We start from the raw sequence: 13591 nt of genomic DNA, 5'->3' as shown, positions 1-13591 counted from the left end.
GTAATTTATAGGAATACTCGAGGAATTAGCAGGAATGGGGCAAATGATGGAATTGCCTTTGGAGGCATTAAATGGCTAAGGGTTAACCTAGGGATATTTTAGTGATTTTGAAGCTAATAATAAACTTGGGTGGGCTCTAGACATGAATAGAATACTTAGGAAAGAAGAAAAAAAACAACAAGTTCAGCTCATTTACTCTCTCTCTCTCTCTCTCTCTCGTGTAACTCTCTCCCTCTAAGGCTGTCGAAGCTCTAAATTTTTTAAGAAGAAGAAGCTTGAGGATCGGGGAATTAAAGCTAAGATTAAGTGGCGCAACTCAGGGAGGATCGAATTCCCAAATTGAGGTAAGGTTTTCTCTGACTTTTTGGTTGTTTTCTGCTATGATTTAGGTTTTTTTTTTGTGGTTTAGACCTTAAGTTTATTTTGGATTTTTGGTGAGAATATGGAGTAGTTTTGGGGGTAATTATACTGATTATGTTGTGTTGATATAAGTTCTAGCCATGATTCTAGGTTTTGGTACAGGTTAGGATAAATTTATGTGGAATTGGCTCAAGAAAAAGCAGGGGGAATTCTGGGATCGCAGGGCGCCGCACTGTTCTTGAGCATCGCAGCCCGCATGAACCTAGCAGGCCTATGGGGTCTCTGAAATCGCCCAGGCGCCGCGTCGCAGGTTGGGGTGCGTAGTGGCCCGTGTCCCCCAGGTGAGAGCCTTGAGCTCTCTGACTTGAGGAGGGTTGCGGCGCCTAGAGGAGTGTCACGACTCAAATGGAAAATAGTGGGCAATTGGAGATTTTGGGCTCAGGAACTCAAACTTAGGGGCTCGGGAAGGATCCTACTACCAGGTTTAGTAGAATTCGAGGTCCCGGAGGCTAGTATATTGTTCTGAAGGCTTTTAATTGATTTAGATTGTGATGGCTATTTATTATTATGTTGTGTCTAGGTTTTACCACTAAGGCTTGGGTTAGGGATCGTGCTCGGGATCGCCTGATACTGTCAGCTTGGGACTCAGTAAGAAAACTGTTTGTGCCTGTAGAGCAAGGCATGGCCGGATTATCTGTGTTGAGTGTAATCTGAGAATGTTTATAGTTGTTATGCCATGTTTATGTGTTTATAACTAATTGGTGAAGGCCGGGTTCGGCAAAGGGCCCTGATCAGCAAAGGCTCGGATTGGCAATAAGCCTGCTGAATGCAGGCCGCCATGGCATGGCCATCTAGGGTGGTGTACTCACCCATTCAGTGAAGACCATGAAACTGGTGCTTGGTAAAGCACCTTGACTGGTATAGGATGCTTTGTGAATAGTTTGTTGTATCTGCTTAAGTTATGCATTTATTGGAATGAATTGTTATATGTTATGTGTGTGGAGTTTTCTTGATGTATCTTGGCTCACAGGTTCTCTATGGTGCAAGAAAGGGCTAGGGAAATGTCGACCAAGCATGAGTTGGAGGGCATAGAGTGGCACGTACATGTTTGGCCTACCTAGGCACCACGACTGGGGGTAGTTTTGAGGAATGTGTTATAAATGTTTGAATTTTTCGCTTAGGTCGACCATACATTATCTTTTGAGTTGTAAATATATTTTAAAATAATATTTTGGGATCCCAATGTAACACTTTTATGACTGAAATAAATGTCCAAACTTTTATACTGAATTATTATTTAGACGAGTCTTTACTTTAGTTAATCACACTTTTTGGTCTAATAGCTCAATTAGCGCGTTAATGCCACATTTTAAAATCACATGGTAACGGCCCCATGGTAGTATGGAGTTACAGTAACCTTTGGCTACTAGCCTTGCTTCGAAAGTCTCCACTTTCCCATCTACACTTCTTCTCTTCTTGTAGATCCATTTGCACCTAATGGGCATGACATCTTTAGATGGGTCTACAAGTTCCCAAACAGAATTGGAATACATAGATTCCATTCCTTGGTTCATGGCTTCTTTCCATTTCTCCTTTTTAGGATCATCCATAGCCTCTTTAAAGGTTAATGGATTGTCCTTTTCTGTATTAGAAACAAGGATTTGTGCCTCATGTTCGTAGCGAACAAGTTGTCTCATAGACATTCCACTATGATGTTGAATTGGTGTTTCCTTTTTAGGAATAGTGGTTTCCTTGGTTTGTCGTTTACAATTTAATGATGATGATGAAGGTAATGGAATCTTATTACTTGTGAGTTTCTCCGAAACTACATTGCTTCAAGGTTTATAGTTATTCATATAGTCGTGTTCAAGGACCTCGAATCAAGTATCCCTGATTTAGGTCTAAGAACTTGAGCAGGACAGCCCCAAATGCAAAAATGGTGCAAACTAGGTTTGTTTCCATTCCAAATTTCATGTGGCGTTTTCCTTATGGTTTTAGATGGGACCACATTCAAAATGTAAGTCATTGTTTGAAATGCATATCCCCAGAATGAGAGAGGAAGTGAAGATTATCTTAACATAGACCTGACCATGTCCAACAGGGTACTGTTTCTTCTTTCTGAAACACCATTTTGTTGTGGCATTCCAGGTGCTGTGAGTTGGGATAGAATAAAATGCTCCATCATAAAATCTTTGAATTCTAAATCCAAATATTCACCACCTCGATATGATCGAAGTGTTTTAAGAATCTTACCTAATTGCTTCTCAGCCTCAACTTTGAATTCTTGAAACTCACCAAAGATTTCAGATTTCCTAAACATTAGAAAAGTATGATCATATCTTGAGCAATTGTCAATAAAAGTGACGAAGTACTCATACCCACCTCTTGCTTGAATATTGATTGGACCATAGACCTCATTGTGTACAAGGTCTAAGGTTCTTTAGCTCTACTATCTTTCATAGAGAAAGGATGTTTGGTCATTTTTCCTTCTAGACAAGATTAACAAACTAGAAGAGTTCCAACTCTTTGTTCTCTCAAAGGTCCATCTTTGGTTAACTAGTTTATTCTATCTAGTCCTATATGATCAAGTCTAAGATGCCAAAGATTCGTGTTATCCTCATTTGAAACTTTTTGTCTTTTCTTTCCTTTCGATTTAGCTACTTTAAATAATTTCGAGTTATTCAGCAATCACTGATTAGGTTTGAGCATATACAGTTCGTTTGTATGTTTTTGCTTGACAAATTTTGAAACCATTTTTTGATATAGCATTCACATTATTATTAAAAGAAATATAAAAAAAAAATCATGCAACAAAGATAGAGAAACTAAGTTTCTAGAAAATCCAGGAATAAAATAAACATTATTCAAAATAAGATAATTGTTCCCAAAATATAAACGGAATGTTCCCTTAGCTCTCGCTGAAACGAGCGCACCACTTCCATCACGCATAGTCACCTCTCCATCAACGAGTTCCCTTGATGACTCAAGTATCTGCATAGAAGGACAAACATGGTTAGTGGCTCCTGAATCTAAAACCCAGGATGACATATCGTCTTCCACTATTCAAGCTTCAAGTACAAGAAAATCAAATTTACCTTTCTTTTCAGCCCATCAAGATAATTATTACAGTTTCTCTTCAAGTGACCTTCAACTCCACAGTGGAAATTTTTTCCCTTTGGTTCTTTCTTTTTGGAGTTATCGACATTCTTGTTCTCCTTGGCATTTGGTGCATTCCTTCCTTTCCTGGACTTCTTGCTCTTTCCTTTGTCCTTGTCATTGTTCTTCTTCCTCTTCATGGTTTTATCCTAAGAGGTTGAAGGTTTCTCCTCTGCCACTTTTCACTTAGTCTCATTGGTTATGGTTTTGCTAAGAAACTCAAATGTCTACACTTCATTCAACAGCTGGGTAATGTTGAACTCCAACTTATTCATAATATAGTTGGTTGCGAACTCAGAGAAAGCATGAGTGAGCGATTTAAGTATGATGCATACTTGTGTACGCTCAGCAATGACGACCCCATGTATTTCTACTACTTGCATCACATCAATCATGCTCAAGACATGTTCACGTACATAAACACCTTTCTCCATCTTAGTAGTCTTGTAGGTTCTAGTAGTCTCATGTCTACTTTGATTAGATTTCTGCCCAAATATGGCCTACAGAGATTCCATTATCTCAAAAGTAGTTTCCATGGGTTCATGATTTGTTCTCAGGACATCATTCATGCTAACAAGCATGTAACACTTCACCTTATTCTTTGATTGAATCTAGGCATCATATTCGTCCCGAATATTCTTTGGGGCATTGGCTTCGGGCTCTTCAGGACATTCCTCAGTTAGGAAAAAATTATGGTTCTCGCATATTAACATCAGATTCAGATTTGATTTCAATCTTATAAAATTATTACCATTAAGTTTTTCAAGTGAAAGTAAAGCAGATATTGGATTGCCACCATTCGACATTACTGAAAGAAATAAAAAAAAAACAATAATATTACTCTTGGAAAAATCATCAGTTATTAGGAAAGTAAAAATGATGCATGAATGCAACGATTAAAACACATAAACTAACTGTTTACCACGATTTTGGCCAACTGCCAGGAGACGCAAAAGCGACAATAAACCTTGAATCGAAAGTAAATAACACAAGTAATTTTTATAGTGGTTCAGCCCCAATTTGTTGGTAATAGCCTAATCGACTTAGAGTTGTGATATATGTATCCAACACTTAAGATCAGATGAACCTGAGCCAACTGAGTTTCTTAAGTCTAATTAGAAAAATACAGAGTTTCTCCCTCTAAACTCTCAGAAAATGCTCCTAGAATGCCCCAAGTGATTGTAATGCCCCAAAATCCCCAATGAGGTTTAATGGTCGGATTAGTAGGCAAGGAGGGCCATAATTGATTTATTATGCCATTAAATGATTATATGCATGTTTATATGAATTATATTATTATATGATGATAAATGCATGCATGTGGGTCCACATTTTATTATAAGGGCATTTTGGTAATTTGGCCCGTTGAGGGCATATTTGTATATTTTCATGCATGTTGGTGAATTATTGATGAGGACACATTATAATATGGATTTTTTTAAGCTATTCGGCAGGAGACGATCTTTGAGTGCAAGTTAGCGGTTGGGTCATAACAAGGTTGATTTCGGGGCTCGAGGTGAGTCACTGGGTAATTTGGTGATTAGTGCATTACTGGGAATTAAAAGGTAATGGGATATGATTCATTAGCATTTGAGAATATTGGAAGTAACGGAAATTGGAGAGCATTAATTATAATTGACGAAATAGTCAGGAAAGGACAATTTTGCCCTTGGTGGCTGTTAAGGGTTTTATTTAAGCTTGGGGGTATTTTGGTCTTTTGACATTAAGGATAGATATAAACCATTGAAGTTGTAGAAAGCTTAAGAAAACAGAGTTTCTTTCTTTCTTCTCCCATTCATCTTTTCTCTTTGAATTTTTTAGCTCCATTTGAGGAATCAAGCCTTGAGGGTCTAGCGATGTGTTCCACCATTGAAGAGGGTTCCATACTGAGCTTGAGGTAAGATTTTCACCATAGAAACTTTTGTTTATGCTCTGTTTTCTATTTGATGTTCAGTTGGAATTTTGATTAGGATAGTGAGAATTGATTGGAGTTTTTGGCAAAGGTTGCTTGGGTTATGATGCCTAGGACTTGTAGAGTGGGTATTTGGGTTCATTTGACAGTTTGAATGAAGTTTGGTACCAAGTGATGGAGTTTGGAAGTGGAGAAATCGAAGGAGGGAAAAAGTAGGGCTGATCAGCCTAGTCATAGCGCTACAGCGCCCAGGGGAGGGCACTACAGCGCTAGCCAGGGCAAAGCATCCCTGTCTGTAGAGCTATGGCGCTAGGGGGCAGCGCTTCCCTGTTTTTCCCGATTCCTATTTTGGGCATTTTTTAGGCGTTTTGGCTTGGGGATTCAATTCCTAAGGCTAGGGATCGAATCTACTAACAGTTTGGGCACGATCCGAGGTCCCGGGGTGAGGTTTAGACCAAGAAACTTTTATTGTTGATTTTCATTGATGGAAGTTGTATTTGGTTATGACTAGGTGACCGCTAAGGAGTCAAAGGATCGATCATTCTCAAGGGTCGTTCTTTTATTATTTCTCGCTCAATCCAGAGGTAAGAAAACTCCATCCCATATGTGACATGGATGGTTATTAATGAAGCATGTTGAGTGCTCTATATGTGGACATTGATTGTATATTAAATGCTTAGAAATCTTGCTTATATGTGAATGACACTGACCTATGAGCCAGGAATCGGCAATGGTGTCAGTATTAACTACGAATATTATATTTTAATATAATGTTTTGATTGATTAAATAAGTGTTACAAAAAGTGATTATTTAATCTAAGTGGGGTAATGTTATATTATTTTAAATAAATAATGTTAGATTAAATAATGTGACATAATGTGATTTGTCACACCTTGTAACATATTATTGAGAGTCACACAAATGGGACACATGTGTGTGGCAAATCTTGTAACTCTCAAATGTTACCCAATAATGTGTAGATTTTATATTACACATTTTGATTTGAATTTCTCAAAAGCCATAAGAGATATGGCTGTTAGAGAAGTGATTTTAGCTCCCATAATGTGTATGGATGTTACAAAATCAAGTGGCAATGAATTTGGAACGTTTTGGAAAATTTGGAAAATTGATTACTGAAAAAACGACTTAGGCCGCTGCCTATGTTTTTCAGGCTGCGGCCCAAGAGGCAGAAAACATTTTAGGCTGCGGCCCATGTTTTTCAGGCCGTGGCCTAAGCGGCTGACAGCATTTTCCAAACTTCGGTTTTATTCAATTTTGAACGTTTCCAACAGCCAAATAACTCCCAAATCTCTATTTTAATTCCATAAGCATCCAATTAATAATTGGTAACAGCCATGGGGGTTGGTGGAATTTGAAATTCAAAGGGTGTCTCAAAACTCTATAAATAGGAGTCTAATGCTCACTTGTAAGACACACAATTTTCCATCCACGAAGCACTTGGCTGGAAAATACACCATAGAGGCTTGATAATTCCATAGAGATATTTCCTAGAGAGATCCCTTAGTGCTTAGAGAATAGGGGAAATAAGCTTTTGGACAAAGGTTTTGAACCTTATTCAAGTTGGTGATCCCCACTACTCTACACTTTGGTTGTGTGAGAGTTTGTTCTTTTTATTGGTTTTATTTTCATTCTTTTGATCTTGTTGATCTTATTTACTTATATTATTATTATTTTGAGTTTGTAATCTTCTTCTTCTACATCTTTCTATTTACTTGTATTTTGAGCAATTGAGTTGTAATATTTCTTTAATCTATATTATTTTGTCTATTGTATTTTTGCATAGAGTTGTATTTTGGTTTTTCCATATTTCCATTGAGTATAAAAATAAATTCTCTAATAGCTTTAACTTATTAGTCAAGTTTTCCAGTAGTACTGAGCACTGGTCGTATGATATTGGCTTATGAGTCAAGAACGGTATTAGCGTGATTAACGCGAGCCAAAAAAATTAGATCTAATCGACATAATCATTATTGTCATATGCAGGAAATGCTTGACCAAACTTAAGTTCAATGAAAAACAAAAGTGCTTGTCTAGTCTAAAGGCCAGTTATTTAGAGCTAGGGTCAAAAGACCCATGTGACTAGATCGTCACTCGGCTATGGGTGTGGAACCCAAGTTCGTGACTCACTCATCAGACACTTATCTGATTCAAGTTCGTGACTTATCCATCAGTCACTTATCTGATTAGGCTACACGCCAAAGCACACCACTGGTCGGGCATGGCACATCACTAGTCGGGAATGGTACATCACTGGTCGGGTATGGCGTATCACTGGTCGGGCATTTTAACGACCCCAAATTCGCTAATGAGGCTTAAGGGCCTTGATTAGTGTGCCGGGAGGGCATAATTGGGTTAAATGTGATTTGAATGACTTTATTGAATTAAATGCATAATTATATGATTAATAATGCTTGTATGACTATAATGGTGTTAATGTGATATATATGGTACTATGAGAACCACATTATTATGTGGGTAGGTCTGCAGAGCACGGCTCGAGGCGATCCTAGGGCTAGATAGCGGGAAAAGTCACAACGGGGCTTAATGATAGACTTTGGATAAGTCAGAGGTGCTTTAGGTATCGGGTAGTTATTTAGACTATCGGGTTATGAAAATAAATATACGGAGATATATTTGAGGTTAGGAAGTCTAGGTGGGAATGTTGGGGAATTTTACCGTTTTTCCCTCGGGGACGTTTCCGGCACCCCAAGCCTCAGGAATTGACTTAATGGGATAAGATTAGGCTAAAGCATAAGGAAAATAGTAGACAGAGAATTAGACCAACCCTTTCTCCTTCTCATCTCTATTCTCTCTCAAGGAAAAACATAAGAAGAAAAGAGAGGAAATTAGCTGGAATTTGAGCTGGGATTTCAGAAGAATTCGGAGGGGGATTAGAGGCTAGCTCAAGGACTATCCAGGGAACATTGATTCAAGGCTAAGGTAAGAATTAAACTGAGTTTTGAAGTTAGAAATTTTGAGCTTTTGGCTGAGTAATGAGGCGATTGTGATATTGATGTTTAAGGTTGAATTGGAGCTGGAAAACTTGGGAATTAACAGAGGTTCTGCTTAGAAAAGGAGTTCAACTGAAGAGGTAAGTTTTAATTCACGATGTAGAAGCTTAAATTCGAGTTTTGCATGGCTGGTTGGGTGTTTTGAAGTTCTTGAGTTTCAGAAATTGAAAAGAGATTTTAATGTGTGTTAGGCAGGGTTTCTCTGTTGAATTATGTTGTTTAAGACATTCTAAAGGTGTTGGGATTAATTGGATTGGAATTAGAGAGCTTTGGGTGATATTGGGTAAGGTTTTAAGCTTGAAAATGGTGAGTTTTCTGGGCAGAAAGGGAAGGGCCATGGCTCTGTTCTAGAGTGCTGCGGCCCTAGGTCAAAGATGAGCCAGGAGGGCTCGGCCAGGGGTGAGCGCCGCGGCGCCCAAATCAAGGATCGCGGCGCGTGTCTTCTTTTAGGCATTCCCTTGGCTCTGTTGTGAGGGCAGGGCCGCGGCTAAGCTTCAAGGGCCACAGTCCTTAGGTGCACACTTGAACATTTGGGGATCTTAGGCATGCGAATGTGGTCTAGAATTCTCGGGATTGATTTCACCGCCGTGCTTGGTGGAATTCGGATTCCCAGAAGTTAGTTTTGTATCCGTAAACCCTTATTTGAGTATTAATGGAACCCTATACCTTGGATGTGACTAGGTGATCAAATCTAGGGCTTGGGAACAGATCGTGCTTGAGGAGTGTTGCTCATAATCAGTAACCACAAAGATTAAAGGTAAGAAAATTGCACCTGGTTGAATATATGCGATGGGACTAAGGGTTCCCTATTGTGTATGCTTGAAAAAGATGGTATTATGCCATGCAAGCTAATTAGTGATCCAACGGCCTAAGGGTGCCAAGGGGTACACTAGAGCACAGGGCGCGGCTTGGCCACTGGTAGTCGAGGAGAGCTTAATATGCACTGAGCTTGGTTTAAGCGGGCCGGAGTCAGTGGGATAAACAGAGGGTGCGGCCTAAGTTGTCGGCCCTGATTATTATGTGATATGAATGTTATAAGTGTTTGATTGCATCCTTGATTCTGAATATATGCTAAATGATCAATGTGGATCACTTGATGAGGGTTCATGCTTAGTGGGTTTATTATCTGTTATTATTGCTTGTGTTACACATCATGTTTTCTTGTTGGGCCTTGGATCACGGGTGCTACGTGGTGTAGGTAAAGGCAAGGGAAAACTTGATCATCCTTGAATTGGAGAGTTCTGCGAGCGGAATGTACATGGACAGTTGCTCAGCCGCCACTGTTGAGGTGTAGGCAGGGACGCGAGCCCAGAAATTGTCCATTTTTCCTTAGTATGGCAGACAGTTGTGTGTATTTTGGGGAGTCTGTAATCCAACTTTTAAACTTTGTTATTTTTGGGATCCCATGTATATAACTGCTTAATTATTTAAAATGAAACTTTTGAGACCAAAACCTTTTAACCCTAGCTCATACATGTTTAGTGACACATTTTTAAATTAATGACTTGATTAGCAAGTCTTGCACTTTAATAAGTACACAGTGTAGCGGTCCTGGCTATCCAGGGCGCTACAGGCATGGTACATCACAGGTCAGGTATGGCGTATCACTGGTCGGGCAGATCATTCTTGACCAGCTAACTTTATTTCTTGACCAGTAATATCACAACTCCCCAGGTCAACTCTCAACCTTTTTTCTTCTTTAAATAACACATTTAATGACTATTAATATGTCTTAACTCGTGCTCTTATTGTCTGTGTTAAATTATATACTAGTATACCCCATGTGCCCCCAAGTGATTGAGGGTTGAAAGATCCTTGGTCACATGCTACTTGACCGAATCTATTTGAGCAATTAATTACTCGTGAAACACATAGGATATAAGGAAAATATTCGAGCAGTTCAACACTGTTGAACGTATCGAGCAGTTGAACAATATCTAATTTTACCCACCAGTTGAACACTATTCGAAAAATTAACACACATGCATATTTGTAGCAAGAATTGACCATGTTGCGCGTAGTCTCTTTTATTACTCATAAATTAAAAAGGACAAAACGTGTCTAATAACGAGTCTTAATCAACAAAAATTGTTCAAAAATAAATGATTGGTTAGCAAATAACCAGCTCATAAACCAAACTTAAATAAAAAATTAACCAACTTGAAATTAAGCTACCACTCTGAAAGTGGTATTTAGTGATAATATATCCCTAGACGCTCGCCATTCCTGTGGTTCCTGATCAAGCTCTGTTCACCCAATCTAATCCTAGCACTCCAGCTCATGTCGAAGTGTTTGGGCATACCTCTCCCTCGCTTTGTTACTATCCCCAGCCAAGTGTGGACCTCCCAATATAGTGTCCAAGGGTGGAGATCTCTGTCATTTGAACCCACGATTGTTGTTGCCTCCTCCTTGGGGTGTCTCTGCCCGGTACTTTTTCAACTTGCCCGACCGGAGAAGGAATTCTATCTCCTCCTTGAGGTGATTGCATTCATTCATGTCGTGACCATAATCTCCATGGAAATGACAAAACTTATTCATGTCTCTCTTACTCATCTCTTTCCTGATGGGTGGAGGTTTCTTGTAGGGAACCTCTTCATGACTAGCAAGATATATGTTGACAGTGGAAACTCAACATAGACGAAAAACTCAAAGAATTAATCAAAACTTAATTAACAAAAAAGAACTTGTAGAGATATGAACGAAAATTGCGAGTGAACAATAGAAGAAAAACTTGTATATTGCTCTTAGAATAGTCTGATATTACCATAATTTTCAACCCCCTAGATGGAGAGAAGAAGATCCATTTATAGTGGGGCACTAATGGCCCCTGATATATTGTGGTCCCAGGGGACAAGATTGTACGTATGTACATTGTCAAGGTCGTGGCACAGCTCATTGTGGAGCAGAAGGTTGTGGTGTCAGCTTCAGTACATGGTCAGATTCTGTGGGAGCACCTCCACCTTAGTACTTGATTGTGCCTCCACTACTTGCTTAGTATGAGTGTCAGAGATTTTCTGGTGAGGACCATAACAGGTACCTCACTCGTACGACCACAACTTTTCTGTCGTGTATATTAGGATCAGACATCCGGGGTCTTAAGGGTCGTACCCCATACATGCTTCGTACCTGTATGATCTCTTTGAGCTATACTTAGGATTTTACCTTTAGATATTGAAGTCCTTATGGGTCCTCTTAGAAGACACACTCTCAAGGTGCACAACACGAGGGCGCCTCGCATGAGTGGTGTGCGGGAGGTGGTGACGAGACAGAGGCGTCTCGCACGGCGAGATCGTGGGCTGCGCGCGAGGTGATCTTGTGAGAGGGTGGTGGCAAGATAGGGGCGTCTCGCGTGGCAAGACCGTGGGCTGTGCACGAGGGCATCTTGAGGCGGTGTTGTGCGTGAGACAATGGGATGCACACGAGGGTGTCCCACGTGGGTGCTGCACATGAGACCGTGGGCTCCGCGCGAGGGCGTCTCGTGAGAGGTGGTGGCAAGACAAGGAAGTCTCACGCGGTGAGACGTGTGCGCCTCGCGAGGTGGTGGCGCTAGGTGCCTGGGTGCACGAGGCATCTAGGTGCACGGAACCGAGGCATAGGTCTGTAGGACCTTCAATGAGGTGGGCGAGGCAAAGTGTGCCTGGGCCTTGTGTGGGGCGAGACGGGTCAGCCTCGTGAAGGCCTTGCGTGAGGCATGGGTCTTTCAAGATCATGTCCATTATGTGGTGTTCACACATGCCCCCAAGTCTACGAGGGAGTCTTCAGGCTCTTTTGTAGACTTCAAGGTGCGATGCATTTGAGATGCCCACGAGGTATTAACTTGCTTCTTCATTATGACATTATATAAAAAATTACACTTTGGAGTTGAAGACTACTATGAGATGTTGAGAGTGAATGTCAGCCTATCATTGTGCTCTGTGGATCCCAAGGCAAGTGCCAAGCCCCCTTCTTAACCATTGATCAAGCATCGAATCCAATGGCTAAGATGAGCTTATGGTTCTTATAAATAGACTTCCATCTCAAGCCGATTATGTACACTTTATCTTCTTAGCATAGTGGTTTTGATGTCCTTACTTCCATCAAGAGGTAAGGGGTTCGATTCCTCATAACCTCACTTTGGTTGTCCTTCCCTTTTATTATTTGAGTTCATTTCTTTTACGCCAATATCTATACAGGTACTTGGGGACTAAAACTCCTATCTCCTTCATTTTTGCAGGCGCACATCTTCGACTCTTTGCATTTGTTCGATCGCGGCAGTGCTTTTGACCCTTGTCCTCCTTTCGACCGTGACGGTTCTTTCGACCTTTGGTCTCCTCTCGATCGTGGTGGTACATTCGACCTTCGACCTCCCTTCAACGGTGACAGTGCCCGATTTTTCTTACTTAAGGTATACTTGTTGGGAAAACTCATACAGGATCTTTATATATTTTCATGTACATCTAATATTAAATAAATTAATATGAGATAACCTAGAACATATTTCTACAATTGAATTCAAAGAGAAACAATGATAAGAATACTTACAGTATACGCAGTGGAATGAATGCGTCCTTCCTTCAGTTTCTCTAACCCTTGAATCCTTTCTGTCGCATAGTATTACCAATAAATTGAACCGATCTTCTATAATCTTCATAGTCTTCCAAAGTATCAGTAGAATCACCTAGACTAGAGTGGGCAATTCTCAACACATGCGATAGATACAGAGAGAAGAAGAGAAAATAACAAAGAGGCTTATAAAAGGACTTGTGTTTAGAGAGAATCTAAAACCTATCAGAAAATCTGACTTGTGACTTTTCAGAACTTATCTTTTGACTTCTCTCTAAGAACTCCTTTTATAGACTCAATTAGGCCATTTAATTTAATTAAAAAATCAATAAAATAATAATCAATTTGAAGCCCTAGGTCGAAATTATCATGGGCTTTAGGCCCGTGAAATTTCCCATTTGATTATAAGCCCATTGGACTTATAAAATAAAGACATGTATTATTTTTTATTGATTAAATTAATTAAATAATTATTTAAATCCTTTATCAAAATAATTATTTATAATTTTATCCTTGATTTAAACTTAATTATTAATTTAGATATCAATTTATCTTAATTAATAAATTTACCCTAATTTCTCTTTTCTT

The 13591-nt window shown here is 39.6% G+C and overlaps 1 long non-coding RNA gene across 1 annotated transcript in view; it reads left to right on the top strand.

The window, feature by feature from the left end:
• LOC133777668 (uncharacterized) overlaps nucleotides 1–12696 on the top strand; it is a 59481-nt gene extending 46785 nt beyond the window's left edge. Inside the window, exon 4 of the long non-coding RNA XR_009868757.1 lies at nucleotides 12675–12696. This is a non-coding gene — a long non-coding RNA (uncharacterized LOC133777668). The remainder of the gene's footprint in view (nucleotides 1–12674) is intronic.
• Nucleotides 12697–13591: the final 895 nt, after the last annotated feature.

This window comes from Humulus lupulus, chromosome 5 (genome assembly GCF_963169125.1).
Source record: "Humulus lupulus chromosome 5, drHumLupu1.1, whole genome shotgun sequence".
Taxonomy (NCBI): domain Eukaryota; kingdom Viridiplantae; phylum Streptophyta; class Magnoliopsida; order Rosales; family Cannabaceae; genus Humulus; species Humulus lupulus.
This window is presented reverse-complemented; position numbering and strand designations above follow the sequence as displayed.